Here is a 26490-nt window from a genome sequence, read left to right as displayed (position 1 = left end):
ACCCCTCCGTGAGGAGAGGGTCCCCAAAAATCAACCCCGTCCCTCCGAGCCAGAAGGCCACAGCAAGGGTCAGGGATCTTCGGTGCTCCCCCAAGCCGAAGCCTGGTTGAGCCTTGTCGTTGCTCCCAGCGTCCACCCAGGCATCTTACCCAAGTGGAGTAGAGAGCTACTAGTTGTTGGTTTCGCAGCCGAAACTGCCCGGACCGTCAACCGGTGTTGGTTTCTCAGCCCAAGGCTAACCGGACCTCCAACCGGGTGTTGGTTTCTCAGCCGAAGCTGACCCGGACCTCCAACCGGGTGTTGGTTTCTCAGCCGAAGCTGACCCGGACCTCCAACCGGGTGTTGGTTTCTCAGCCGAAGCTGACCCGGACCTCCAACCGGGTGTTGGTTTCTCAGCCCAAAGCTGAACGGACCTCCGACCATGATTATAAAAATTTCCCTTCCTAGCCAGAAGGCCGGGATAGAGCAATATGCTCAGAAAGTATGAAAGGGCAAGGTACGGTGTGCTACAGAGCCCAAGGCTTGCCGGGGTCCAAAGCCAGCAAGCTCAGACTCACTCCAGGGTCGTCAATCCTGGGGCACATTGCACCATAGCCCCCACACTTACTCAGTCTAATAGCCTCGATCCTGGTAGGGCCATGGTTTCCTCTAGATGGATATACTATCCTCCCAAAGTACTAACAAGCGCAACCTTCCAGTGTGCATTGCATCATTGTACTAAGGTGGCCGGAGCCTTAAACCACCTTTTCGAACGATACTACACTTGATCTTAGCCAAAAGGCCGAGAAGCGATAACCAGAATTGGTTTGGGCCTCGAGTGGCACCCTGGCCTATGCCGGACACATCTTAGGGAGAGAGAGCGAGAGGGAGACAAACCCACGCCTACACAAGACATTTTGTCACCCAAGCCAACCCTTGAAAAGGCTGCTTTGCAGAGCAAAAACAAGAAGAATGGTGCGTTTTGCAGCCGCCGCCCACTGCAATGAATCTGAATAACTCCTCCTTTAGGGCGCAAGCAACTCCCCTCCCCCTTGCAGTCTTTCCAATTCACGATACAAAAAGACGGACAGGACAGGTTGCCTGACTTTCCGTCACTGCCACCCTTTGCCATCCTTACCCGTAGAAAGCCCTTTCATCATCCCCAAACCCTAATCTTTTCCCTTTCCTTCCCAGCCCCCAAACCCTGCCCTCTGTACCTTTCTCACCACCCGCTTCCCTTCTCCTGTCATCCCCCTACCACCCGGGAAAAAAAGAGATTGCCCCCTCCTTCCACTAGCCCACCCTCCCACCCAAAGAACAACTTCTTCTGCGCAGCTTGTTTTCTAGGCAGCAGCGCTATTGTGATGTCATCGGGGGGCATTGTGACAAGCCGCCAGTGTTCCGTCTCTTCATGTTGTGCACTGTTCAAACCGAAAATACATCAACAGGCAGGCTACAGAAAAGCTTACTAACAAAGGTTAGAGAGGGGCTTTCTCAGAGGGCTTTTTACAGTTTGTCTATTCCCAATTAGCCGGTTTAGTATACTTAATGAAAGTACTAATTCTTTCATAGGCCGCCCATTCTTAGTATTTGACGTTCAGGTAACAACAGGTAACTTTATTTGGAGTGGAAGCAGAGAGATAACACCAGATGCCAATTGTAGATCCTCTCACACCTGTGGTCACTGCAGCATCTGACTCCACTTTGTCCAAAAGGGATCTATTCCATTCAATTACACATGATCTAGATTAGACTGACAACAAGATACTGCACGGGACATAGCAGAGTTGGTGAAGTTGAGTGGTGATGAGTTTGCTATTTGGATGAATAAAGCAAGTAAAAAGTGTGTTAGATAAAAATTCATTTCAATTCGCTAATCGGGCTAATATGAATCAGGTGAATCGAGTTCTGCTTTTGGAAACTGGGTTAAGAAGGGGTGCACCGTTCCTGGAGGTACTGCAATACCAGGTCAATGCGTGGAGTGGACAGAGCAAGCTCTTTTTCCATCTCCCTGTTCTAAAAATCCATTTAATATATGGTCCCCAGATAGGGGACGTATCAGATATTAAACTGATAAGAACAGATACTACACTTGATCTTAGCCAAAAGGCCGAGAAGCGATAACCAGAATTGGTTTGGGCCTCGAGTGGCACCCTGGCCTATGCCGGACACATCTTAGGGAGAGAGAGCGAGAGGGAGACAAACCCACGCCTACACAAGACATTTTGTCACCCAAGCCAACCCTTGAAAAGGCTGCTTTGCAGAGCAAAAACAAGAAGAATGGTGCGTTTTGCAGCCGCCGCCCACTGCAATGAATCTGAATAACTCCTCCTTTAGGGCGCAAGCAACTCCCCTCCCCCTTGCAGTCTTTCCAATTCACGATACAAAAAGACGGACAGGACAGGTTGCCTGACTTTCCGTCACTGCCACCCTTTGCCATCCTTACCCGTAGAAAGCCCTTTCATCATCCCCAAACCCTAATCTTTTCCCTTTCCTTCCCAGCCCCCAAACCCTGCCCTCTGTACCTTTCTCACCACCCGCTTCCCTTCTCCTGTCATCCCCCTACCACCCGGGAAAAAAAGAGATTGCCCCCTCCTTCCACTAGCCCACCCTCCCACCCAAAGAACAACTTCTTCTGCGCAGCTTGTTTTCTAGGCAGCAGCGCTATTGTGATGTCATCGGGGGGCATTGTGACAAGCCGCCAGTGTTCCGTCTCTTCATGTTGTGCACTGTTCAAACCGAAAATACATCAACAGGCAGGCTACAGAAAAGCTTACTAACAAAGGTTAGAGAGGGGCTTTCTCAGAGGGCTTTTTACAGTTTGTCTATTCCCAATTAGCCGGTTTAGTATACTTAATGAAAGTACTAATTCTTTCATAGGCCGCCCATTCTTAGTATTTGACGTTCAGGTAACAACAGGTAACTTTATTTGGAGTGGAAGCAGAGAGATAACACCAGATGCCAATTGTAGATCCTCTCACACCTGTGGTCACTGCAGCATCTGACTCCACTTTGTCCAAAAGGGATCTATTCCATTCAATTACACATGATCTAGATTAGACTGACAACAAGATACTGCACGGGACATAGCAGAGTTGGTGAAGTTGAGTGGTGATGAGTTTGCTATTTGGATGAATAAAGCAAGTAAAAAGTGTGTTAGATAAAAATTCATTTCAATTCGCTAATCGGGCTAATATGAATCAGGTGAATCGAGTTCTGCTTTTGGAAACTGGGTTAAGAAGGGGTGCACCGTTCCTGGAGGTACTGCAATACCAGGTCAATGCGTGGAGTGGACAGAGCAAGCTCTTTTTCCATCTCCCTGTTCTAAAAATCCATTTAATATATGGTCCCCAGATAGGGGACGTATCAGATATTAAACTGATAAGAACAGATACTACACTTGATCTTAGCCAAAAGGCCGAGAAGCGATAACCAGAATTGGTTTGGGCCTCGAGTGGCACCCTGGCCTATGCCGGACACATCTTAGGGAGAGAGAGCGAGAGGGAGACAAACCCACGCCTACACAAGACATTTTGTCACCCAAGCCAACCCTTGAAAAGGCTGCTTTGCAGAGCAAAAACAAGAAGAATGGTGCGTTTTGCAGCCGCCGCCCACTGCAATGAATCTGAATAACTCCTCCTTTAGGGCGCAAGCAACTCCCCTCCCCCTTGCAGTCTTTCCAATTCACGATACAAAAAGACGGACAGGACAGGTTGCCTGACTTTCCGTCACTGCCACCCTTTGCCATCCTTACCCGTAGAAAGCCCTTTCATCATCCCCAAACCCTAATCTTTTCCCTTTCCTTCCCAGCCCCCAAACCCTGCCCTCTGTACCTTTCTCACCACCCGCTTCCCTTCTCCTGTCATCCCCCTACCACCCGGGAAAAAAAGAGATTGCCCCCTCCTTCCACTAGCCCACCCTCCCACCCAAAGAACAACTTCTTCTGCGCAGCTTGTTTTCTAGGCAGCAGCGCTATTGTGATGTCATCGGGGGGCATTGTGACAAGCCGCCAGTGTTCCGTCTCTTCATGTTGTGCACTGTTCAAACCGAAAATACATCAACAGGCAGGCTACAGAAAAGCTTACTAACAAAGGTTAGAGAGGGGCTTTCTCAGAGGGCTTTTTACAGTTTGTCTATTCCCAATTAGCCGGTTTAGTATACTTAATGAAAGTACTAATTCTTTCATAGGCCGCCCATTCTTAGTATTTGACGTTCAGGTAACAACAGGTAACTTTATTTGGAGTGGAAGCAGAGAGATAACACCAGATGCCAATTGTAGATCCTCTCACACCTGTGGTCACTGCAGCATCTGACTCCACTTTGTCCAAAAGGGATCTATTCCATTCAATTACACATGATCTAGATTAGACTGACAACAAGATACTGCACGGGACATAGCAGAGTTGGTGAAGTTGAGTGGTGATGAGTTTGCTATTTGGATGAATAAAGCAAGTAAAAAGTGTGTTAGATAAAAATTCATTTCAATTCGCTAATCGGGCTAATATGAATCAGGTGAATCGAGTTCTGCTTTTGGAAACTGGGTTAAGAAGGGGTGCACCGTTCCTGGAGGTACTGCAATACCAGGTCAATGCGTGGAGTGGACAGAGCAAGCTCTTTTTCCATCTCCCTGTTCTAAAAATCCATTTAATATATGGTCCCCAGATAGGGGACGTATCAGATATTAAACTGATAAGAACAGATACTACACTTGATCTTAGCCAAAAGGCCGAGAAGCGATAACCAGAATTGGTTTGGGCCTCGAGTGGCACCCTGGCCTATGCCGGACACATCTTAGGGAGAGAGAGCGAGAGGGAGACAAACCCACGCCTACACAAGACATTTTGTCACCCAAGCCAACCCTTGAAAAGGCTGCTTTGCAGAGCAAAAACAAGAAGAATGGTGCGTTTTGCAGCCGCCGCCCACTGCAATGAATCTGAATAACTCCTCCTTTAGGGCGCAAGCAACTCCCCTCCCCCTTGCAGTCTTTCCAATTCACGATACAAAAAGACGGACAGGACAGGTTGCCTGACTTTCCGTCACTGCCACCCTTTGCCATCCTTACCCGTAGAAAGCCCTTTCATCATCCCCAAACCCTAATCTTTTCCCTTTCCTTCCCAGCCCCCAAACCCTGCCCTCTGTACCTTTCTCACCACCCGCTTCCCTTCTCCTGTCATCCCCCTACCACCCGGGAAAAAAAGAGATTGCCCCCTCCTTCCACTAGCCCACCCTCCCACCCAAAGAACAACTTCTTCTGCGCAGCTTGTTTTCTAGGCAGCAGCGCTATTGTGATGTCATCGGGGGGCATTGTGACAAGCCGCCAGTGTTCCGTCTCTTCATGTTGTGCACTGTTCAAACCGAAAATACATCAACAGGCAGGCTACAGAAAAGCTTACTAACAAAGGTTAGAGAGGGGCTTTCTCAGAGGGCTTTTTACAGTTTGTCTATTCCCAATTAGCCGGTTTAGTATACTTAATGAAAGTACTAATTCTTTCATAGGCCGCCCATTCTTAGTATTTGACGTTCAGGTAACAACAGGTAACTTTATTTGGAGTGGAAGCAGAGAGATAACACCAGATGCCAATTGTAGATCCTCTCACACCTGTGGTCACTGCAGCATCTGACTCCACTTTGTCCAAAAGGGATCTATTCCATTCAATTACACATGATCTAGATTAGACTGACAACAAGATACTGCACGGGACATAGCAGAGTTGGTGAAGTTGAGTGGTGATGAGTTTGCTATTTGGATGAATAAAGCAAGTAAAAAGTGTGTTAGATAAAAATTCATTTCAATTCGCTAATCGGGCTAATATGAATCAGGTGAATCGAGTTCTGCTTTTGGAAACTGGGTTAAGAAGGGGTGCACCGTTCCTGGAGGTACTGCAATACCAGGTCAATGCGTGGAGTGGACAGAGCAAGCTCTTTTTCCATCTCCCTGTTCTAAAAATCCATTTAATATATGGTCCCCAGATAGGGGACGTATCAGATATTAAACTGATAAGAACAGATACTACACTTGATCTTAGCCAAAAGGCCGAGAAGCGATAACCAGAATTGGTTTGGGCCTCGAGTGGCACCCTGGCCTATGCCGGACACATCTTAGGGAGAGAGAGCGAGAGGGAGACAAACCCACGCCTACACAAGACATTTTGTCACCCAAGCCAACCCTTGAAAAGGCTGCTTTGCAGAGCAAAAACAAGAAGAATGGTGCGTTTTGCAGCCGCCGCCCACTGCAATGAATCTGAATAACTCCTCCTTTAGGGCGCAAGCAACTCCCCTCCCCCTTGCAGTCTTTCCAATTCACGATACAAAAAGACGGACAGGACAGGTTGCCTGACTTTCCGTCACTGCCACCCTTTGCCATCCTTACCCGTAGAAAGCCCTTTCATCATCCCCAAACCCTAATCTTTTCCCTTTCCTTCCCAGCCCCCAAACCCTGCCCTCTGTACCTTTCTCACCACCCGCTTCCCTTCTCCTGTCATCCCCCTACCACCCGGGAAAAAAAGAGATTGCCCCCTCCTTCCACTAGCCCACCCTCCCACCCAAAGAACAACTTCTTCTGCGCAGCTTGTTTTCTAGGCAGCAGCGCTATTGTGATGTCATCGGGGGGCATTGTGACAAGCCGCCAGTGTTCCGTCTCTTCATGTTGTGCACTGTTCAAACCGAAAATACATCAACAGGCAGGCTACAGAAAAGCTTACTAACAAAGGTTAGAGAGGGGATTTCTCAGAGGGCTTTTTACAGTTTGTCTATTCCCAATTAGCCGGTTTAGTATACTTAATGAAAGTACTAATTCTTTCATAGGCCGCCCATTCTTAGTATTTGACGTTCAGGTAACAACAGGTAACTTTATTTGGAGTGGAAGCAGAGAGATAACACCAGATGCCAATTGTAGATCCTCTCACACCTGTGGTCACTGCAGCATCTGACTCCACTTTGTCCAAAAGGGATCTATTCCATTCAATTACACATGATCTAGATTAGACTGACAACAAGATACTGCACGGGACATAGCAGAGTTGGTGAAGTTGAGTGGTGATGAGTTTGCTATTTGGATGAATAAAGCAAGTAAAAAGTGTGTTAGATAAAAATTCATTTCAATTCGCTAATCGGGCTAATATGAATCAGGTGAATCGAGTTCTGCTTTTGGAAACTGGGTTAAGAAGGGGTGCACCGTTCCTGGAGGTACTGCAATACCAGGTCAATGCGTGGAGTGGACAGAGCAAGCTCTTTTTCCATCTCCCTGTTCTAAAAATCCATTTAATATATGGTCCCCAGATAGGGGACGTATCAGATATTAAACTGATAAGAACAGATACTACACTTGATCTTAGCCAAAAGGCCGAGAAGCGATAACCAGAATTGGTTTGGGCCTCGAGTGGCACCCTGGCCTATGCCGGACACATCTTAGGGAGAGAGAGCGAGAGGGAGACAAACCCACGCCTACACAAGACATTTTGTCACCCAAGCCAACCCTTGAAAAGGCTGCTTTGCAGAGCAAAAACAAGAAGAATGGTGCGTTTTGCAGCCGCCGCCCACTGCAATGAATCTGAATAACTCCTCCTTTAGGGCGCAAGCAACTCCCCTCCCCCTTGCAGTCTTTCCAATTCACGATACAAAAAGACGGACAGGACAGGTTGCCTGACTTTCCGTCACTGCCACCCTTTGCCATCCTTACCCGTAGAAAGCCCTTTCATCATCCCCAAACCCTAATCTTTTCCCTTTCCTTCCCAGCCCCCAAACCCTGCCCTCTGTACCTTTCTCACCACCCGCTTCCCTTCTCCTGTCATCCCCCTACCACCCGGGAAAAAAAGAGATTGCCCCCTCCTTCCACTAGCCCACCCTCCCACCCAAAGAACAACTTCTTCTGCGCAGCTTGTTTTCTAGGCAGCAGCGCTATTGTGATGTCATCGGGGGGCATTGTGACAAGCCGCCAGTGTTCCGTCTCTTCATGTTGTGCACTGTTCAAACCGAAAATACATCAACAGGCAGGCTACAGAAAAGCTTACTAACAAAGGTTAGAGAGGGGCTTTCTCAGAGGGCTTTTTACAGTTTGTCTATTCCCAATTAGCCGGTTTAGTATACTTAATGAAAGTACTAATTCTTTCATAGGCCGCCCATTCTTAGTATTTGACGTTCAGGTAACAACAGGTAACTTTATTTGGAGTGGAAGCAGAGAGATAACACCAGATGCCAATTGTAGATCCTCTCACACCTGTGGTCACTGCAGCATCTGACTCCACTTTGTCCAAAAGGGATCTATTCCATTCAATTACACATGATCTAGATTAGACTGACAACAAGATACTGCACGGGACATAGCAGAGTTGGTGAAGTTGAGTGGTGATGAGTTTGCTATTTGGATGAATAAAGCAAGTAAAAAGTGTGTTAGATAAAAATTCATTTCAATTCGCTAATCGGGCTAATATGAATCAGGTGAATCGAGTTCTGCTTTTGGAAACTGGGTTAAGAAGGGGTGCACCTTTCCTGGAGGTACTGCAATACCAGGTCAATGCGTGGAGTGGACAGAGCAAGCTCTTTTTCCATCTCCCTGTTCTAAAAATCCATTTAATATATGGTCCCCAGATAGGGGACGTATCAGATATTAAACTGATAAGAACAGATACTACACTTGATCTTAGCCAAAAGGCCGAGAAGCGATAACCAGAATTGGTTTGGGCCTCGAGTGGCACCCTGGCCTATGCCGGACACATCTTAGGGAGAGAGAGCGAGAGGGAGACAAACCCACGCCTACACAAGACATTTTGTCACCCAAGCCAACCCTTGAAAAGGCTGCTTTGCAGAGCAAAAACAAGAAGAATGGTGCGTTTTGCAGCCGCCGCCCACTGCAATGAATCTGAATAACTCCTCCTTTAGGGCGCAAGCAACTCCCCTCCCCCTTGCAGTCTTTCCAATTCACGATACAAAAAGACGGACAGGACAGGTTGCCTGACTTTCCGTCACTGCCACCCTTTGCCATCCTTACCCGTAGAAAGCCCTTTCATCATCCCCAAACCCTAATCTTTTCCCTTTCCTTCCCAGCCCCCAAACCCTGCCCTCTGTACCTTTCTCACCACCCGCTTCCCTTCTCCTGTCATCCCCCTACCACCCGGGAAAAAAAGAGATTGCCCCCTCCTTCCACTAGCCCACCCTCCCACCCAAAGAACAACTTCTTCTGCGCAGCTTGTTTTCTAGGCAGCAGCGCTATTGTGATGTCATCGGGGGGCATTGTGACAAGCCGCCAGTGTTCCGTCTCTTCATGTTGTGCACTGTTCAAACCGAAAATACATCAACAGGCAGGCTACAGAAAAGCTTACTAACAAAGGTTAGAGAGGGGCTTTCTCAGAGGGCTTTTTACAGTTTGTCTATTCCCAATTAGCCGGTTTAGTATACTTAATGAAAGTACTAATTCTTTCATAGGCCGCCCATTCTTAGTATTTGACGTTCAGGTAACAACAGGTAACTTTATTTGGAGTGGAAGCAGAGAGATAACACCAGATGCCAATTGTAGATCCTCTCACACCTGTGGTCACTGCAGCATCTGACTCCACTTTGTCCAAAAGGGATCTATTCCATTCAATTACACATGATCTAGATTAGACTGACAACAAGATACTGCACGGGACATAGCAGAGTTGGTGAAGTTGAGTGGTGATGAGTTTGCTATTTGGATGAATAAAGCAAGTAAAAAGTGTGTTAGATAAAAATTCATTTCAATTCGCTAATCGGGCTAATATGAATCAGGTGAATCGAGTTCTGCTTTTGGAAACTGGGTTAAGAAGGGGTGCACCGTTCCTGGAGGTACTGCAATACCAGGTCAATGCGTGGAGTGGACAGAGCAAGCTCTTTTTCCATCTCCCTGTTCTAAAAATCCATTTAATATATGGTCCCCAGATAGGGGACGTATCAGATATTAAACTGATAAGAACAGATACTACACTTGATCTTAGCCAAAAGGCCGAGAAGCGATAACCAGAATTGGTTTGGGCCTCGAGTGGCACCCTGGCCTATGCCGGACACATCTTAGGGAGAGAGAGCGAGAGGGAGACAAACCCACGCCTACACAAGACATTTTGTCACCCAAGCCAACCCTTGAAAAGGCTGCTTTGCAGAGCAAAAACAAGAAGAATGGTGCGTTTTGCAGCCGCCGCCCACTGCAATGAATCTGAATAACTCCTCCTTTAGGGCGCAAGCAACTCCCCTCCCCCTTGCAGTCTTTCCAATTCACGATACAAAAAGACGGACAGGACAGGTTGCCTGACTTTCCGTCACTGCCACCCTTTGCCATCCTTACCCGTAGAAAGCCCTTTCATCATCCCCAAACCCTAATCTTTTCCCTTTCCTTCCCAGCCCCCAAACCCTGCCCTCTGTACCTTTCTCACCACCCGCTTCCCTTCTCCTGTCATCCCCCTACCACCCGGGAAAAAAAGAGATTGCCCCCTCCTTCCACTAGCCCACCCTCCCACCCAAAGAACAACTTCTTCTGCGCAGCTTGTTTTCTAGGCAGCAGCGCTATTGTGATGTCATCGGGGGGCATTGTGACAAGCCGCCAGTGTTCCGTCTCTTCATGTTGTGCACTGTTCAAACCGAAAATACATCAACAGGCAGGCTACAGAAAAGCTTACTAACAAAGGTTAGAGAGGGGCTTTCTCAGAGGGCTTTTTACAGTTTGTCTATTCCCAATTAGCCGGTTTAGTATACTTAATGAAAGTACTAATTCTTTCATAGGCCGCCCATTCTTAGTATTTGACGTTCAGGTAACAACAGGTAACTTTATTTGGAGTGGAAGCAGAGAGATAACACCAGATGCCAATTGTAGATCCTCTCACACCTGTGGTCACTGCAGCATCTGACTCCACTTTGTCCAAAAGGGATCTATTCCATTCAATTACACATGATCTAGATTAGACTGACAACAAGATACTGCACGGGACATAGCAGAGTTGGTGAAGTTGAGTGGTGATGAGTTTGCTATTTGGATGAATAAAGCAAGTAAAAAGTGTGTTAGATAAAAATTCATTTCAATTCGCTAATCGGGCTAATATGAATCAGGTGAATCGAGTTCTGCTTTTGGAAACTGGGTTAAGAAGGGGTGCACCGTTCCTGGAGGTACTGCAATACCAGGTCAATGCGTGGAGTGGACAGAGCAAGCTCTTTTTCCATCTCCCTGTTCTAAAAATCCATTTAATATATGGTCCCCAGATAGGGGACGTATCAGATATTAAACTGATAAGAACAGATACTACACTTGATCTTAGCCAAAAGGCCGAGAAGCGATAACCAGAATTGGTTTGGGCCTCGAGTGGCACCCTGGCCTATGCCGGACACATCTTAGGGAGAGAGAGCGAGAGGGAGACAAACCCACGCCTACACAAGACATTTTGTCACCCAAGCCAACCCTTGAAAAGGCTGCTTTGCAGAGCAAAAACAAGAAGAATGGTGCGTTTTGCAGCCGCCGCCCACTGCAATGAATCTGAATAACTCCTCCTTTAGGGCGCAAGCAACTCCCCTCCCCCTTGCAGTCTTTCCAATTCACGATACAAAAAGACGGACAGGACAGGTTGCCTGACTTTCCGTCACTGCCACCCTTTGCCATCCTTACCCGTAGAAAGCCCTTTCATCATCCCCAAACCCTAATCTTTTCCCTTTCCTTCCCAGCCCCCAAACCCTGCCCTCTGTACCTTTCTCACCACCCGCTTCCCTTCTCCTGTCATCCCCCTACCACCCGGGAAAAAAAGAGATTGCCCCCTCCTTCCACTAGCCCACCCTCCCACCCAAAGAACAACTTCTTCTGCGCAGCTTGTTTTCTAGGCAGCAGCGCTATTGTGATGTCATCGGGGGGCATTGTGACAAGCCGCCAGTGTTCCGTCTCTTCATGTTGTGCACTGTTCAAACCGAAAATACATCAACAGGCAGGCTACAGAAAAGCTTACTAACAAAGGTTAGAGAGGGGCTTTCTCAGAGGGCTTTTTACAGTTTGTCTATTCCCAATTAGCCGGTTTAGTATACTTAATGAAAGTACTAATTCTTTCATAGGCCGCCCATTCTTAGTATTTGACGTTCAGGTAACAACAGGTAACTTTATTTGGAGTGGAAGCAGAGAGATAACACCAGATGCCAATTGTAGATCCTCTCACACCTGTGGTCACTGCAGCATCTGACTCCACTTTGTCCAAAAGGGATCTATTCCATTCAATTACACATGATCTAGATTAGACTGACAACAAGATACTGCACGGGACATAGCAGAGTTGGTGAAGTTGAGTGGTGATGAGTTTGCTATTTGGATGAATAAAGCAAGTAAAAAGTGTGTTAGATAAAAATTCATTTCAATTCGCTAATCGGGCTAATATGAATCAGGTGAATCGAGTTCTGCTTTTGGAAACTGGGTTAAGAAGGGGTGCACCGTTCCTGGAGGTACTGCAATACCAGGTCAATGCGTGGAGTGGACAGAGCAAGCTCTTTTTCCATCTCCCTGTTCTAAAAATCCATTTAATATATGGTCCCCAGATAGGGGACGTATCAGATATTAAACTGATAAGAACAGATACTACACTTGATCTTAGCCAAAAGGCCGAGAAGCGATAACCAGAATTGGTTTGGGCCTCGAGTGGCACCCTGGCCTATGCCGGACACATCTTAGGGAGAGAGAGCGAGAGGGAGACAAACCCACGCCTACACAAGACATTTTGTCACCCAAGCCAACCCTTGAAAAGGCTGCTTTGCAGAGCAAAAACAAGAAGAATGGTGCGTTTTGCAGCCGCCGCCCACTGCAATGAATCTGAATAACTCCTCCTTTAGGGCGCAAGCAACTCCCCTCCCCCTTGCAGTCTTTCCAATTCACGATACAAAAAGACGGACAGGACAGGTTGCCTGACTTTCCGTCACTGCCACCCTTTGCCATCCTTACCCGTAGAAAGCCCTTTCATCATCCCCAAACCCTAATCTTTTCCCTTTCCTTCCCAGCCCCCAAACCCTGCCCTCTGTACCTTTCTCACCACCCGCTTCCCTTCTCCTGTCATCCCCCTACCACCCGGGAAAAAAAGAGATTGCCCCCTCCTTCCACTAGCCCACCCTCCCACCCAAAGAACAACTTCTTCTGCGCAGCTTGTTTTCTAGGCAGCAGCGCTATTGTGATGTCATCGGGGGGCATTGTGACAAGCCGCCAGTGTTCCGTCTCTTCATGTTGTGCACTGTTCAAACCGAAAATACATCAACAGGCAGGCTACAGAAAAGCTTACTAACAAAGGTTAGAGAGGGGCTTTCTCAGAGGGCTTTTTACAGTTTGTCTATTCCCAATTAGCCGGTTTAGTATACTTAATGAAAGTACTAATTTTTTCATAGGCCGCCCATTCTTAGTATTTGACGTTCAGGTAACAACAGGTAACTTTATTTGGAGTGGAAGCAGAGAGATAACACCAGATGCCAATTGTAGATCCTCTCACACCTGTGGTCACTGCAGCATCTGACTCCACTTTGTCCAAAAGGGATCTATTCCATTCAATTACACATGATCTAGATTAGACTGACAACAAGATACTGCACGGGACATAGCAGAGTTGGTGAAGTTGAGTGGTGATGAGTTTGCTATTTGGATGAATAAAGCAAGTAAAAAGTGTGTTAGATAAAAATTCATTTCAATTCGCTAATCGGGCTAATATGAATCAGGTGAATCGAGTTCTGCTTTTGGAAACTGGGTTAAGAAGGGGTGCACCGTTCCTGGAGGTACTGCAATACCAGGTCAATGCGTGGAGTGGACAGAGCAAGCTCTTTTTCCATCTCCCTGTTCTAAAAATCCATTTAATATATGGTCCCCAGATAGGGGACGTATCAGATATTAAACTGATAAGAACAGATACTACACTTGATCTTAGCCAAAAGGCCGAGAAGCGATAACCAGAATTGGTTTGGGCCTCGAGTGGCACCCTGGCCTATGCCGGACACATCTTAGGGAGAGAGAGCGAGAGGGAGACAAACCCACGCCTACACAAGACATTTTGTCACCCAAGCCAACCCTTGAAAAGGCTGCTTTGCAGAGCAAAAACAAGAAGAATGGTGCGTTTTGCAGCCGCCGCCCACTGCAATGAATCTGAATAACTCCTCCTTTAGGGCGCAAGCAACTCCCCTCCCCCTTGCAGTCTTTCCAATTCACGATACAAAAAGACGGACAGGACAGGTTGCCTGACTTTCCGTCACTGCCACCCTTTGCCATCCTTACCCGTAGAAAGCCCTTTCATCATCCCCAAACCCTAATCTTTTCCCTTTCCTTCCCAGCCCCCAAACCCTGCCCTCTGTACCTTTCTCACCACCCGCTTCCCTTCTCCTGTCATCCCCCTACCACCCGGGAAAAAAAGAGATTGCCCCCTCCTTCCACTAGCCCACCCTCCCACCCAAAGAACAACTTCTTCTGCGCAGCTTGTTTTCTAGGCAGCAGCGCTATTGTGATGTCATCGGGGGGCATTGTGACAAGCCGCCAGTGTTCCGTCTCTTCATGTTGTGCACTTTTCAAACCGAAAATACATCAACAGGCAGGCTACAGAAAAGCTTACTAACAAAGGTTAGAGAGGGGCTTTCTCAGAGGGCTTTTTACAGTTTGTCTATTCCCAATTAGCCGGTTTAGTATACTTAATGAAAGTACTAATTCTTTCATAGGCCGCCCATTCTTAGTATTTGACGTTCAGGTAACAACAGGTAACTTTATTTGGAGTGGAAGCAGAGAGATAACACCAGATGCCAATTGTAGATCCTCTCACACCTGTGGTCACTGCAGCATCTGACTCCACTTTGTCCAAAAGGGATCTATTCCATTCAATTACACATGATCTAGATTAGACTGACAACAAGATACTGCACGGGACATAGCAGAGTTGGTGAAGTTGAGTGGTGATGAGTTTGCTATTTGGATGAATAAAGCAAGTAAAAAGTGTGTTAGATAAAAATTCATTTCAATTCGCTAATCGGGCTAATATGAATCAGGTGAATCGAGTTCTGCTTTTGGAAACTGGGTTAAGAAGGGGTGCACCGTTCCTGGAGGTACTGCAATACCAGGTCAATGCGTGGAGTGGACAGAGCAAGCTCTTTTTCCATCTCCCTGTTCTAAAAATCCATTTAATATATGGTCCCCAGATAGGGGACGTATCAGATATTAAACTGATAAGAACAGATACTACACTTGATCTTAGCCAAAAGGCCGAGAAGCGATAACCAGAATTGGTTTGGGCCTCGAGTGGCACCCTGGCCTATGCCGGACACATCTTAGGGAGAGAGAGCGAGAGGGAGACAAACCCACGCCTACACAAGACATTTTGTCACCCAAGCCAACCCTTGAAAAGGCTGCTTTGCAGACCAAAAACAAGAAGAATGGTGCGTTTTGCAGCCGCCGCCCACTGCAATGAATCTGAATAACTCCTCCTTTAGGGCGCAAGCAACTCCCCTCCCCCTTGCAGTCTTTCCAATTCACGATACAAAAAGACGGACAGGACAGGTTGCCTGACTTTCCGTCACTGCCACCCTTTGCCATCCTTACCCGTAGAAAGCCCTTTCATCATCCCCAAACCCTAATCTTTTCCCTTTCCTTCCCAGCCCCCAAACCCTGCCCTCTGTACCTTTCTCACCACCCGCTTCCCTTCTCCTGTCATCCCCCTACCACCCGGGAAAAAAAGAGATTGCCCCCTCCTTCCACTAGCCCACCCTCCCACCCAAAGAACAACTTCTTCTGCGCAGCTTGTTTTCTAGGCAGCAGCGCTATTGTGATGTCATCGGGGGGCATTGTGACAAGCCGCCAGTGTTCCGTCTCTTCATGTTGTGCACTGTTCAAACCGAAAATACATCAACAGGCAGGCTACAGAAAAGCTTACTAACAAAGGTTAGAGAGGGGCTTTCTCAGAGGGCTTTTTACAGTTTGTCTATTCCCAATTAGCCGGTTTAGTATACTTAATGAAAGTACTAATTCTTTCATAGGCCGCCCATTCTTAGTATTTGACGTTCAGGTAACAACAGGTAACTTTATTTGGAGTGGAAGCAGAGAGATAACACCAGATGCCAATTGTAGATCCTCTCACACCTGTGGTCACTGCAGCATCTGACTCCACTTTGTCCAAAAGGGATCTATTCCATTCAATTACACATGATCTAGATTAGACTGACAACAAGATACTGCACGGGACATAGCAGAGTTGGTGAAGTTGAGTGGTGATGAGTTTGCTATTTGGATGAATAAAGCAAGTAAAAAGTGTGTTAGATAAAAATTCATTTCAATTCGCTAATCGGGCTAATATGAATCAGGTGAATCGAGTTCTGCTTTTGGAAACTGGGTTAAGAAGGGGTGCACCGTTCCTGGAGGTACTGCAATACCAGGTCAATGCGTGGAGTGGACAGAGCAAGCTCTTTTTCCATCTCCCTGTTCTAAAAATCCATTTAATATATGGTCCCCAGATAGGGGACGTATCAGATATTAAACTGATAAGAACAGATACTACACTTGATCTTAGCCAAAAGGCCGAGAAGCGATAACCAGAATTGGTTTGGGCCTCGAGTGGCACCCTGGCCTATGCCGGACACATCTTAGGGAGAGAGAGCGAGAGGGAGACAAACCCACGCCTACACAAGACATTTTGTCACCCAAGCCAACCCTTGAAAAGGCTGCTTTGCAGAGCAAAAACAAGAAGAATGGTGCGTTTTGCAGCCGCCGCCCACTGCAATGAATCTGAATAACTCCTCCTTTAGGGCGCAAGCAACTCCCCTCCCCCTTGCAGTCTTTCCAATTCACGATACAAAAAGACGGACAGGACAGGTTGCCTGACTTTCCGTCACTGCCACCCTTTGCCATCCTTACCCGTAGAAAGCCCTTTCATCATCCCCAAACCCTAATCTTTTCCCTTTCCTTCCCAGCCCCCAAACCCTGCCCTCTGTACCTTTCTCACCACCCGCTTCCCTTCTCCTGTCATCCCCCTACCACCCGGGAAAAAAAGAGATTGCCCCCTCCTTCCACTAGCCCACCCTCCCACCCAAAGAACAACTTCTTCTGCGCAGCTTGTTTTCTAGGCAGCAGCGCTATTGTGATGTCATCGGGGGGCATTGTGACAAGCCGCCAGTGTTCCGTCTCTTCATGTTGTGCACTGTTCAAACCGAAAATACATCAACAGGCAGGCTACAGAAAAGCTTACTAACAAAGGTTAGAGAGGGGCTTTCTCAGAGGGCTTTTTACAGTTTGTCTATTCCCAATTAGCCGGTTTAGTATACTTAATGAAAGTACTAATTCTTTCATAGGCCGCCCATTCTTAGTATTTGACGTTCAGGTAACAACAGGTAACTTTATTTGGAGTGGAAGCAGAGAGATAACACCAGATGCCAATTGTAGATCCTCTCACACCTGTGGTCACTGCAGCATCTGACTCCACTTTGTCCAAAAGGGATCTATTCCATTCAATTACACATGATCTAGATTAGACTGACAACAAGATACTGCACGGGACATAGCAGAGTTGGTGAAGTTGAGTGGTGATGAGTTTGCTATTTGGATGAATAAAGCAAGTAAAAAGTGTGTTAGATAAAAATTCATTTCAATTCGCTAATCGGGCTAATATGAATCAGGTGAATCGAGTTCTGCTTTTGGAAACTGGGTTAAGAAGGGGTGCACCGTTCCTGGAGGTACTGCAATACCAGGTCAATGCGTGGAGTGGACAGAGCAAGCTCTTTTTCCATCTCCCTGTTCTAAAAATCCATTTAATATATGGTCCCCAGATAGGGGACGTATCAGATATTAAACTGATAAGAACAGATACTACACTTGATCTTAGCCAAAAGGCCGAGAAGCGATAACCAGAATTGGTTTGGGCCTCGAGTGGCCCCCTGGCCTATGCCGGACACATCTTAGGGAGAGAGAGCGAGAGGGAGACAAACCCACGCCTACACAAGACATTTTGTCACCCAAGCCAACCCTTGAAAAGGCTGCTTTGCAGAGCAAAAACAAGAAGAATGGTGCGTTTTGCAGCCGCCGCCCACTGCAATGAATCTGAATAACTCCTCCTTTAGGGCGCAAGCAACTCCCCTCCCCCTTGCAGTCTTTCCAATTCACGATACAAAAAGACGGACAGGACAGGTTGCCTGACTTTCCGTCACTGCCACCCTTTGCCATCCTTACCCGTAGAAAGCCCTTTCATCATCCCCAAACCCTAATCTTTTCCCTTTCCTTCCCAGCCCCCAAACCCTGCCCTCTGTACCTTTCTCACCACCCGCTTCCCTTCTCCTGTCATCCCCCTACCACCCGGGAAAAAAAGAGATTGCCCCCTCCTTCCACTAGCCCACCCTCCCACCCAAAGAACAACTTCTTCTGCGCAGCTTGTTTTCTAGGCAGCAGCGCTATTGTGATGTCATCGGGGGGCATTGTGACAAGCCGCCAGTGTTCCGTCTCTTCATGTTGTGCACTGTTCAAACCGAAAATACATCAACAGGCAGGCTACAGAAAAGCTTACTAACAAAGGTTAGAGAGGGGCTTTCTCAGAGGGCTTTTTACAGTTTGTCTATTCCCAATTAGCCGGTTTAGTATACTTAATGAAAGTACTAATTCTTTCATAGGCCGCCCATTCTTAGTATTTGACGTTCAGGTAACAACAGGTAACTTTATTTGGAGTGGAAGCAGAGAGATAACACCAGATGCCAATTGTAGATCCTCTCACACCTGTGGTCACTGCAGCATCTGACTCCACTTTGTCCAAAAGGGATCTATTCCATTCAATTACACATGATCTAGATTAGACTGACAACAAGATACTGCACGGGACATAGCAGAGTTGGTGAAGTTGAGTGGTGATGAGTTTGCTATTTGGATGAATAAAGCAAGTAAAAAGTGTGTTAGATAAAAATTCATTTCAATTCGCTAATCGGGCTAATATGAATCAGGTGAATCGAGTTCTGCTTTTGGAAACTGGGTTAAGAAGGGGTGCACCGTTCCTGGAGGTACTGCAATACCAGGTCAATGCGTGGAGTGGACAGAGCAAGCTCTTTTTCCATCTCCCTGTTCTAAAAATCCATTTAATATATGGTCCCCAGATAGGGGACGTATCAGATATTAAACTGATAAGAACAGATACTACACTTGATCTTAGCCAAAAGGCCGAGAAGCGATAACCAGAATTGGTTTGGGCCTCGAGTGGCACCCTGGCCTATGCCGGACACATCTTAGGGAGAGAGAGCGAGAGGGAGACAAACCCACGCCTACACAAGACATTTTGTCACCCAAGCCAACCCTTGAAAAGGCTGCTTTGCAGAGCAAAAACAAGAAGAATGGTGCGTTTTGCAGCCGCCGCCCACTGCAATGAATCTGAATAACTCCTCCTTTAGGGCGCAAGCAACTCCCCTCCCCCTTGCAGTCTTTCCAATTCACGATACAAAAAGACGGACAGGACAGGTTGCCTGACTTTCCGTCACTGCCACCCTTTGCCATCCTTACCCGTAGAAAGCCCTTTCATCATCCCCAAACCCTAATCTTTTCCCTTTCCTTCCCAGCCCCCAAACCCTGCCCTCTGTACCTTTCTCACCACCCGCTTCCCTTCTCCTGTCATCCCCCTACCACCCGGGAAAAAAAGAGATTGCCCCCTCCTTCCACTAGCCCACCCTCCCACCCAAAGAACAACTTCTTCTGCGCAGCTTGTTTTCTAGGCAGCAGCGCTATTGTGATGTCATCGGGGGGCATTGTGACAAGCCGCCAGTGTTCCGTCTCTTCATGTTGTGCACTGTTCAAACCGAAAATACATCAACAGGCAGGCTACAGAAAAGCTTACTAACAAAGGTTAGAGAGGGGCTTTCTCAGAGGGCTTTTTACAGTTTGTCTATTCCCAATTAGCCGGTTTAGTATACTTAATGAAAGTACTAATTCTTTCATAGGCCGCCCATTCTTAGTATTTGACGTTCAGGTAACAACAGGTAACTTTATTTGGAGTGGAAGCAGAGAGATAACACCAGATGCCAATTGTAGATCCTCTCACACCTGTGGTCACTGCAGCATCTGACTCCACTTTGTCCAAAAGGGATCTATTCCATTCAATTACACATGATCTAGATTAGACTGACAACAAGATACTGCACGGGACATAGCAGAGTTGGTGAAGTTGAGTGGTGATGAGTTTGCTATTTGGATGAATAAAGCAAGTAAAAAGTGTGTTAGATAAAAATTCATTTCAATTCGCTAATCGGGCTAATATGAATCAGGTGAATCGAGTTCTGCTTTTGGAAACTGGGTTAAGAAGGGGTGCACCGTTCCTGGAGGTACTGCAATACCAGGTCAATGCGTGGAGTGGACAGAGCAAGCTCTTTTTCCATCTCCCTGTTCTAAAAATCCATTTAATATATGGTCCCCAGATAGGGGACGTATCAGATATTAAACTGATAAGAACAGATACTACACTTGATCTTAGCCAAAAGGCCGAGAAGCGATAACCAGAATTGGTTTGGGCCTCGAGTGGCACCCTGGCCTATGCCGGACACATCTTAGGGAGAGAGAGCGAGAGGGAGACAAACCCACGCCTACACAAGACATTTTGTCACCCAAGCCAACCCTTGAAAAGGCTGCTTTGCAGAGCAAAAACAAGAAGAATGGTGCGTTTTGCAGCCGCCGCCCACTGCAATGAATCTGAATAACTCCTCCTTTAGGGCGCAAGCAACTCCCCTCCCCCTTGCAGTCTTTCCAATTCACGATACAAAAAGACGGACAGGACAGGTTGCCTGACTTTCCGTCACTGCCACCCTTTGCCATCCTTACCCGTAGAAAGCCCTTTCATCATCCCCAAACCCTAATCTTTTCCCTTTCCTTCCCAGCCCCCAAACCCTGCCCTCTGTACCTTTCTCACCACCCGCTTCCCTTCTCCTGTCATCCCCCTACCACCCGGGAAAAAAAGAGATTGCCCCCTCCTTCCACTAGCCCACCCTCCCACCCAAAGAACAACTTCTTCTGCGCAGCTTGTTTTCTAGGCAGCAGCGCTATTGTGATGTCATCGGGGGGCATTGTGACAAGCCGCCAGTGTTCCGTCTCTTCATGTTGTGCACTGTTCAAACCGAAAATACATCAACAGGCAGGCTACAGAAAAGCTTACTAACAAAGGTTAGAGAGGGGCTTTCTCAGAGGGCTTTTTACAGTTTGTCTATTCCCAATTAGCCGGTTTAGTATACTTAATGAAAGTACTAATTCTTTCATAGGCCGCCCATTCTTAGTATTTGACGTTCAGGTAACAACAGGTAACTTTATTTGGAGTGGAAGCAGAGAGATAACACCAGATGCCAATTGTAGATCCTCTCACACCTGTGGTCACTGCAGCATCTGACTCCACTTTGTCCAAAAGGGATCTATTCCATTCAATTACACATGATCTAGATTAGACTGACAACAAGATACTGCACGGGACATAGCAGAGTTGGTGAAGTTGAGTGGTGATGAGTTTGCTATTTGGATGAATAAAGCAAGTAAAAAGTGTGTTAGATAAAAATTCATTTCAATTCGCTAATCGGGCTAATATGAATCAGGTGAATCGAGTTCTGCTTTTGGAAACTGGGTTAAGAAGGGGTGCACCGTTCCTGGAGGTACTGCAATACCAGGTCAATGCGTGGAGTGGACAGAGCAAGCTCTTTTTCCATCTCCCTGTTCTAAAAATCCATTTAATATATGGTCCCCAGATAGGGGACGTATCAGATATTAAACTGATAAGAACAGATACTACACTTGATCTTAGCCAAAAGGCCGAGAAGCGATAACCAGAATTGGTTTGGGCCTCGAGTGGCACCCTGGCCTATGCCGGACACATCTTAGGGAGAGAGAGCGAGAGGGAGACAAACCCACGCCTACACAAGACATTTTGTCACCCAAGCCAACCCTTGAAAAGGCTGCTTTGCAGAGCAAAAACAAGAAGAATGGTGCGTTTTGCAGCCGCCGCCCACTGCAATGAATCTGAATAACTCCTCCTTTAGGGCGCAAGCAACTCCCCTCCCCCTTGCAGTCTTTCCAATTCACGATACAAAAAGACGGACAGGACAGGTTGCCTGACTTTCCGTCACTGCCACCCTTTGCCATCCTTACCCGTAGAAAGCCCTTTCATCATCCCCAAACCCTAATCTTTTCCCTTTCCTTCCCAGCCCCCAAACCCTGCCCTCTGTACCTTTCTCACCACCCGCTTCCCTTCTCCTGTCATCCCCCTACCACCCGGGAAAAAAAGAGATTGCCCCCTCCTTCCACTAGCCCACCCTCCCACCCAAAGAACAACTTCTTCTGCGCAGCTTGTTTTCTAGGCAGCAGCGCTATTGTGATGTCATCGGGGGGCATTGTGACAAGCCGCCAGTGTTCCGTCTCTTCATGTTGTGCACTGTTCAAACCGAAAATACATCAACAGGCAGGCTACAGAAAAGCTTACTAACAAAGGTTAGAGAGGGGCTTTCTCAGAGGGCTTTTTACAGTTTGTCTATTCCCAATTAGCCGGTTTAGTATACTTAATGAAAGTACTAATTCTTTCATAGGCCGCCCATTCTTAGTATTTGACGTTCAGGTAACAACAGGTAACTTTATTTGGAGTGGAAGCAGAGAGATAACACCAGATGCCAATTGTAGATCCTCTCACACCTGTGGTCACTGCAGCATCTGACTCCACTTTGTCCAAAAGGGATCTATTCCATTCAATTACACATGATCTAGATTAGACTGACAACAAGATACTGCACGGGACATAGCAGAGTTGGTGAAGTTGAGTGGTGATGAGTTTGCTATTTGGATGAATAAAGCAAGTAAAAAGTGTGTTAGATAAAAATTCATTTCAATTCGCTAATCGGGCTAATATGAATCAGGTGAATCGAGTTCTGCTTTTGGAAACTGGGTTAAGAAGGGGTGCACCGTTCCTGGAGGTACTGCAATACCAGGTCAATGCGTGGAGTGGACAGAGCAAGCTCTTTTTCCATCTCCCTGTTCTAAAAATCCATTTAATATATGGTCCCCAGATAGGGGACGTATCAGATATTAAACTGATAAGAACAGATACTACACTTGATCTTAGCCAAAAGGCCGAGAAGCGATAACCAGAATTGGTTTGGGCCTCGAGTGGCACCCTGGCCTATGCCGGACACATCTTAGGGAGAGAGAGCGAGAGGGAGACAAACCCACGCCTACACAAGACATTTTGTCACCCAAGCCAACCCTTGAAAAGGCTGCTTTGCAGAGCAAAAACAAGAAGAATGGTGCGTTTTGCAGCCGCCGCCCACTGCAATGAATCTGAATAACTCCTCCTTTAGGGCGCAAGCAACTCCCCTCCCCCTTGCAGTCTTTCCAATTCACGATACAAAAAGACGGACAGGACAGGTTGCCTGACTTTCCGTCACTGCCACCCTTTGCCATCCTTACCCGTAGAAAGCCCTTTCATCATCCCCAAACCCTAATCTTTTCCCTTTCCTTCCCAGCCCCCAAACCCTGCCCTCTGTACCTTTCTCACCACCCGCTTCCCTTCTCCTGTCATCCCCCTACCACCCGGGAAAAAAAGAGATTGCCCCCTCCTTCCACTAGCCCACCCTCCCACCCAAAGAACAACTTCTTCTGCGCAGCTTGTTTTCTAGGCAGCAGCGCTATTGTGATGTCATCGGGGGGCATTGTGACAAGCCGCCAGTGTTCCGTCTCTTCATGTTGTGCACTGTTCAAACCGAAAATACATCAACAGGCAGGCTACAGAAAAGCTTACTAACAAAGGTTAGAGAGGGGCTTTCTCAGAGGGCTTTTTACAGTTTGTCTATTCCCAATTAGCCGGTTTAGTATACTTAATGAAAGTACTAATTCTTTCATAGGCCGCCCATTCTTAGTATTTGACGTTCAGGTAACAACAGGTAACTTTATTTGGAGTGGAAGCAGAGAGATAACACCAGATGCCAATTGTAGATCCTCTCACACCTGTGGTCACTGCAGCATCTGACTCCACTTTGTCCAAAAGGGATCTATTCCATTCAATTACACATGATCTAGATTAGACTGACAACAAGATACTGCACGGGACATAGCAGAGTTGGTGAAGTTGAGTGGTGATGAGTTTGCTATTTGGATGAATAAAGCAAGTAAAAAGTGTGTTAGATAAAAATTCATTTCAATTCGCTAATCGGGCTAATATGAATCAGGTGAATCGAGTTCTGCTTTTGAAAACTGGGTTAAGAAGGGGTGCACCGTTCCTGGAGGTACTGCAATACCAGGTCAATGCGTGGAGTGGACAGAGCAAGCTCTTTTTCCATCTCCCTGTTCTAAAAATCCATTTAATATATGGTCCCCAGATAGGGAACGTATCAGATATTAAACTGATAAGAACAGATACTACACTTGATCTTAGCCAAAAGGCCGAGAAGCGATAACCAGAATTGGTTTGGGCCTCGAGTGGCACCCTGGCCTATGCCGGACACATCTTAGGGAGAGAGAGCGAGAGGGAGACAAACCCACGCCTACACAAGACATTTTGTCACCCAAGCCAACCCTTGAAAAGGCTGCTTTGCAGAGCAAAAACAAGAAGAATGGTGCGTTTTGCAGCCGCCGCCCACTGCAATGAATCTGAATAACTCCTCCTTTAGGGCGCAAGCAACTCCCCTCCCCCTTGCAGTCTTTCCAATTCACGATACAAAAAGACGGACAGGACAGGTTGCCTGACTTTCCGTCACTGCCACCCTTTGCCATCCTTACCCGTAGAAAGCCCTTTCATCATCCCCAAACCCTAATCTTTTCCCTTTCCTTCCCAGCCCCCAAACCCTGCCCTCTGTACCTTTCTCACCACCCGCTTCCCTTCTCCTGTCATCCCCCTACCACCCAGGAAAAAAAGAGATTGCCCCCTCCTTCCACTAGCCCACCCTCCCACCCAAAGAACAACTTCTTCTGCGCAGCTTGTTTTCTAGGCAGCAGCGCTATTGTGATGTCATCGGGGGGCATTGTGACAAGCCGCCAGTGTTCCGTCTCTTCATGTTGTGCACTGTTCAAACCGAAAATACATCAACAGGCAGGCTACAGAAAAGCTTACTAACAAAGGTTAGAGAGGGGCTTTCTCAGAGGGCTTTTTACAGTTTGTCTATTCCCAATTAGCCGGTTTAGTATACTTAATGAAAGTACTAATTCTTTCATAGGCCGCCCATTCTTAGTATTTGACGTTCAGGTAACAACAGGTAACTTTATTTGGAGTGGAAGCAGAGAGATAACACCAGATGCCAATTGTAGATCCTCTCACACCTGTGGTCACTGCAGCATCTGACTCCACTTTGTCCAAAAGGGATCTATTCCATTCAATTACACATGATCTAGATTAGACTGACAACAAGATACTGCACGGGACATAGCAGAGTTGGTGAAGTTGAGTGGTGATGAGTTTGCTATTTGGATGAATAAAGCAAGTAAAAAGTGTGTTAGATAAAAATTCATTTCAATTCGCTAATCGGGCTAATATGAATCAGGTGAATCGAGTTCTGCTTTTGGAAACTGGGTTAAGAAGGGGTGCACCGTTCCTGGAGGTACTGCAATACCAGGTCAATGCGTGGAGTGGACAGAGCAAGCTCTTTTTCCATCTCCCTGTTCTAAAAATCCATTTAATATATGGTCCCCAGATAGGGGACGTATCAGATATTAAACTGATAAGAACAGATTTTTTGATTTAACAGCATCTTTATTATCATGCACTACTCACAAAAAGGTAACAAACCGTGTACAGTGCCGCAGCCCCGTACACACAGAAATATACAATCCTTCTTACATAGCCATAGAGTACGACGCACTAAACTATACATCACGCTCCTATGCTTATCCATAACACTCAAGCTGAAAGAAAAAGTTAGACAATAAATAACGACGAACCGGCGATTGGGGGATGGGGGTAGGGGAAAAGGGGGATAGGGTGGGGAAATCACAGGCCCGAAGCTTTATTGAAAGACGCACATAACGGGAAAAGGAGGGAGGGGGCATGGAAGAGGTCTAAACCTCCTCCTCGGCGCTGTCGTCCGGACTGTCCATGATGGAATAGTCTCTGAGCAGGCTGTGGATCAGCCTGCGGCAATCCTGGATAGACATCCTCTCCCTCTTCAAGATGAGCCGGTTCCTGGCGACCCAAATAGCGTCCTTAAAGCAGTTCATAAGGCGCCAAGCCTCCTGGATGGCTCCAACGGTGTGAGTCCCAGGGAAGAGTCCATAAAGTACGGAATGGTACGATAGGCTCCCTCTGGGGACGGAGTTCCTCAGGTCATCCTCCAGGGCAACCAACAGGCGCTGTGCGAAACGGCAGTCCCAAAAGGCGTGCAGCGATGTTTCCTCCACGAAGGGGCACCTTGGGCAGTACCGGGTTTTGCACAGGTTCCGGGCGTGCATGAATGACCGGACGGGCAGTCCGCCCTGTATCGCCATCCATGACAAGTCCTTGTGCCCGTTGGTCAATCCAGCCGATGACACGTTTGTCCAAACAGTCTCCAGTGTGTCGTGATGAAGTCCTGGAATGTTCTCCATTTCGTCCTTGGCTCTGATGAGTTTGTGGATAG

The 26490-nt window shown here is 47.1% G+C and overlaps 18 non-coding genes and 2 pseudogenes across 18 annotated transcripts; all 20 read right to left on the bottom strand.

The window, feature by feature from the left end:
- Nucleotides 1–651: 651 nt before the first annotated feature.
- LOC142278205 (U2 spliceosomal RNA) lies at nucleotides 652–793 on the bottom strand (annotated as a pseudogene).
- Nucleotides 794–1910: 1117 nt separating this feature from the next.
- Nucleotides 1911–2101, bottom strand: LOC142278230 (U2 spliceosomal RNA). The gene has a single exon (XR_012741262.1). It is a non-coding gene; the product is annotated as a U2 spliceosomal RNA (small nuclear RNA).
- A 1117-nt stretch (nucleotides 2102–3218) lies between these two features.
- LOC142278229 (U2 spliceosomal RNA) lies at nucleotides 3219–3409 on the bottom strand. Its single transcript, XR_012741261.1, has one exon. It is a non-coding gene; the product is annotated as a U2 spliceosomal RNA (small nuclear RNA).
- A 1117-nt stretch (nucleotides 3410–4526) lies between these two features.
- Nucleotides 4527–4717, bottom strand: LOC142278228 (U2 spliceosomal RNA). Its single transcript, XR_012741260.1, has one exon. It is a non-coding gene; the product is annotated as a U2 spliceosomal RNA (small nuclear RNA).
- A 1117-nt stretch (nucleotides 4718–5834) lies between these two features.
- On the bottom strand, nucleotides 5835–6025 carry LOC142278225 (U2 spliceosomal RNA). Its single transcript, XR_012741258.1, has one exon. It is a non-coding gene; the product is annotated as a U2 spliceosomal RNA (small nuclear RNA).
- Nucleotides 6026–7142: 1117 nt separating this feature from the next.
- Nucleotides 7143–7333, bottom strand: LOC142278224 (U2 spliceosomal RNA). The gene has a single exon (XR_012741257.1). It is a non-coding gene; the product is annotated as a U2 spliceosomal RNA (small nuclear RNA).
- A 1117-nt stretch (nucleotides 7334–8450) lies between these two features.
- On the bottom strand, nucleotides 8451–8641 carry LOC142278162 (U2 spliceosomal RNA). Its single transcript, XR_012741211.1, has one exon. It is a non-coding gene; the product is annotated as a U2 spliceosomal RNA (small nuclear RNA).
- Nucleotides 8642–9758: 1117 nt separating this feature from the next.
- On the bottom strand, nucleotides 9759–9949 carry LOC142278223 (U2 spliceosomal RNA). The gene has a single exon (XR_012741256.1). It is a non-coding gene; the product is annotated as a U2 spliceosomal RNA (small nuclear RNA).
- Nucleotides 9950–11066: 1117 nt separating this feature from the next.
- Nucleotides 11067–11257, bottom strand: LOC142278222 (U2 spliceosomal RNA). Its single transcript, XR_012741255.1, has one exon. It is a non-coding gene; the product is annotated as a U2 spliceosomal RNA (small nuclear RNA).
- A 1117-nt stretch (nucleotides 11258–12374) lies between these two features.
- Nucleotides 12375–12565, bottom strand: LOC142278221 (U2 spliceosomal RNA). The gene has a single exon (XR_012741254.1). It is a non-coding gene; the product is annotated as a U2 spliceosomal RNA (small nuclear RNA).
- Nucleotides 12566–13682: 1117 nt separating this feature from the next.
- On the bottom strand, nucleotides 13683–13873 carry LOC142278220 (U2 spliceosomal RNA). Its single transcript, XR_012741253.1, has one exon. It is a non-coding gene; the product is annotated as a U2 spliceosomal RNA (small nuclear RNA).
- A 1117-nt stretch (nucleotides 13874–14990) lies between these two features.
- LOC142278219 (U2 spliceosomal RNA) lies at nucleotides 14991–15181 on the bottom strand. The gene has a single exon (XR_012741252.1). It is a non-coding gene; the product is annotated as a U2 spliceosomal RNA (small nuclear RNA).
- A 1117-nt stretch (nucleotides 15182–16298) lies between these two features.
- On the bottom strand, nucleotides 16299–16489 carry LOC142278218 (U2 spliceosomal RNA). The gene has a single exon (XR_012741251.1). It is a non-coding gene; the product is annotated as a U2 spliceosomal RNA (small nuclear RNA).
- Nucleotides 16490–17606: 1117 nt separating this feature from the next.
- On the bottom strand, nucleotides 17607–17797 carry LOC142278217 (U2 spliceosomal RNA). Its single transcript, XR_012741250.1, has one exon. It is a non-coding gene; the product is annotated as a U2 spliceosomal RNA (small nuclear RNA).
- Nucleotides 17798–18914: 1117 nt separating this feature from the next.
- Nucleotides 18915–19105, bottom strand: LOC142278216 (U2 spliceosomal RNA). Its single transcript, XR_012741249.1, has one exon. It is a non-coding gene; the product is annotated as a U2 spliceosomal RNA (small nuclear RNA).
- A 1117-nt stretch (nucleotides 19106–20222) lies between these two features.
- On the bottom strand, nucleotides 20223–20413 carry LOC142278213 (U2 spliceosomal RNA). The gene has a single exon (XR_012741247.1). It is a non-coding gene; the product is annotated as a U2 spliceosomal RNA (small nuclear RNA).
- A 1117-nt stretch (nucleotides 20414–21530) lies between these two features.
- LOC142278212 (U2 spliceosomal RNA) lies at nucleotides 21531–21721 on the bottom strand. Its single transcript, XR_012741246.1, has one exon. It is a non-coding gene; the product is annotated as a U2 spliceosomal RNA (small nuclear RNA).
- Nucleotides 21722–22838: 1117 nt separating this feature from the next.
- On the bottom strand, nucleotides 22839–23029 carry LOC142278211 (U2 spliceosomal RNA). Its single transcript, XR_012741245.1, has one exon. It is a non-coding gene; the product is annotated as a U2 spliceosomal RNA (small nuclear RNA).
- A 1117-nt stretch (nucleotides 23030–24146) lies between these two features.
- LOC142278156 (U2 spliceosomal RNA) lies at nucleotides 24147–24337 on the bottom strand. Its single transcript, XR_012741206.1, has one exon. It is a non-coding gene; the product is annotated as a U2 spliceosomal RNA (small nuclear RNA).
- A 1117-nt stretch (nucleotides 24338–25454) lies between these two features.
- On the bottom strand, nucleotides 25455–25659 carry LOC142278169 (U2 spliceosomal RNA; annotated as a pseudogene).
- Nucleotides 25660–26490: the final 831 nt, after the last annotated feature.

The sequence above is a fragment of the Anomaloglossus baeobatrachus genome, unplaced genomic scaffold (assembly GCF_048569485.1).
Source record: "Anomaloglossus baeobatrachus isolate aAnoBae1 unplaced genomic scaffold, aAnoBae1.hap1 Scaffold_416, whole genome shotgun sequence".
Lineage (NCBI taxonomy): Eukaryota > Metazoa > Chordata > Amphibia > Anura > Aromobatidae > Anomaloglossus > Anomaloglossus baeobatrachus.
The sequence above is the reverse complement of the archived record's forward strand: the minus strand, read 5'-3'. Positions and strand labels throughout refer to the sequence as shown.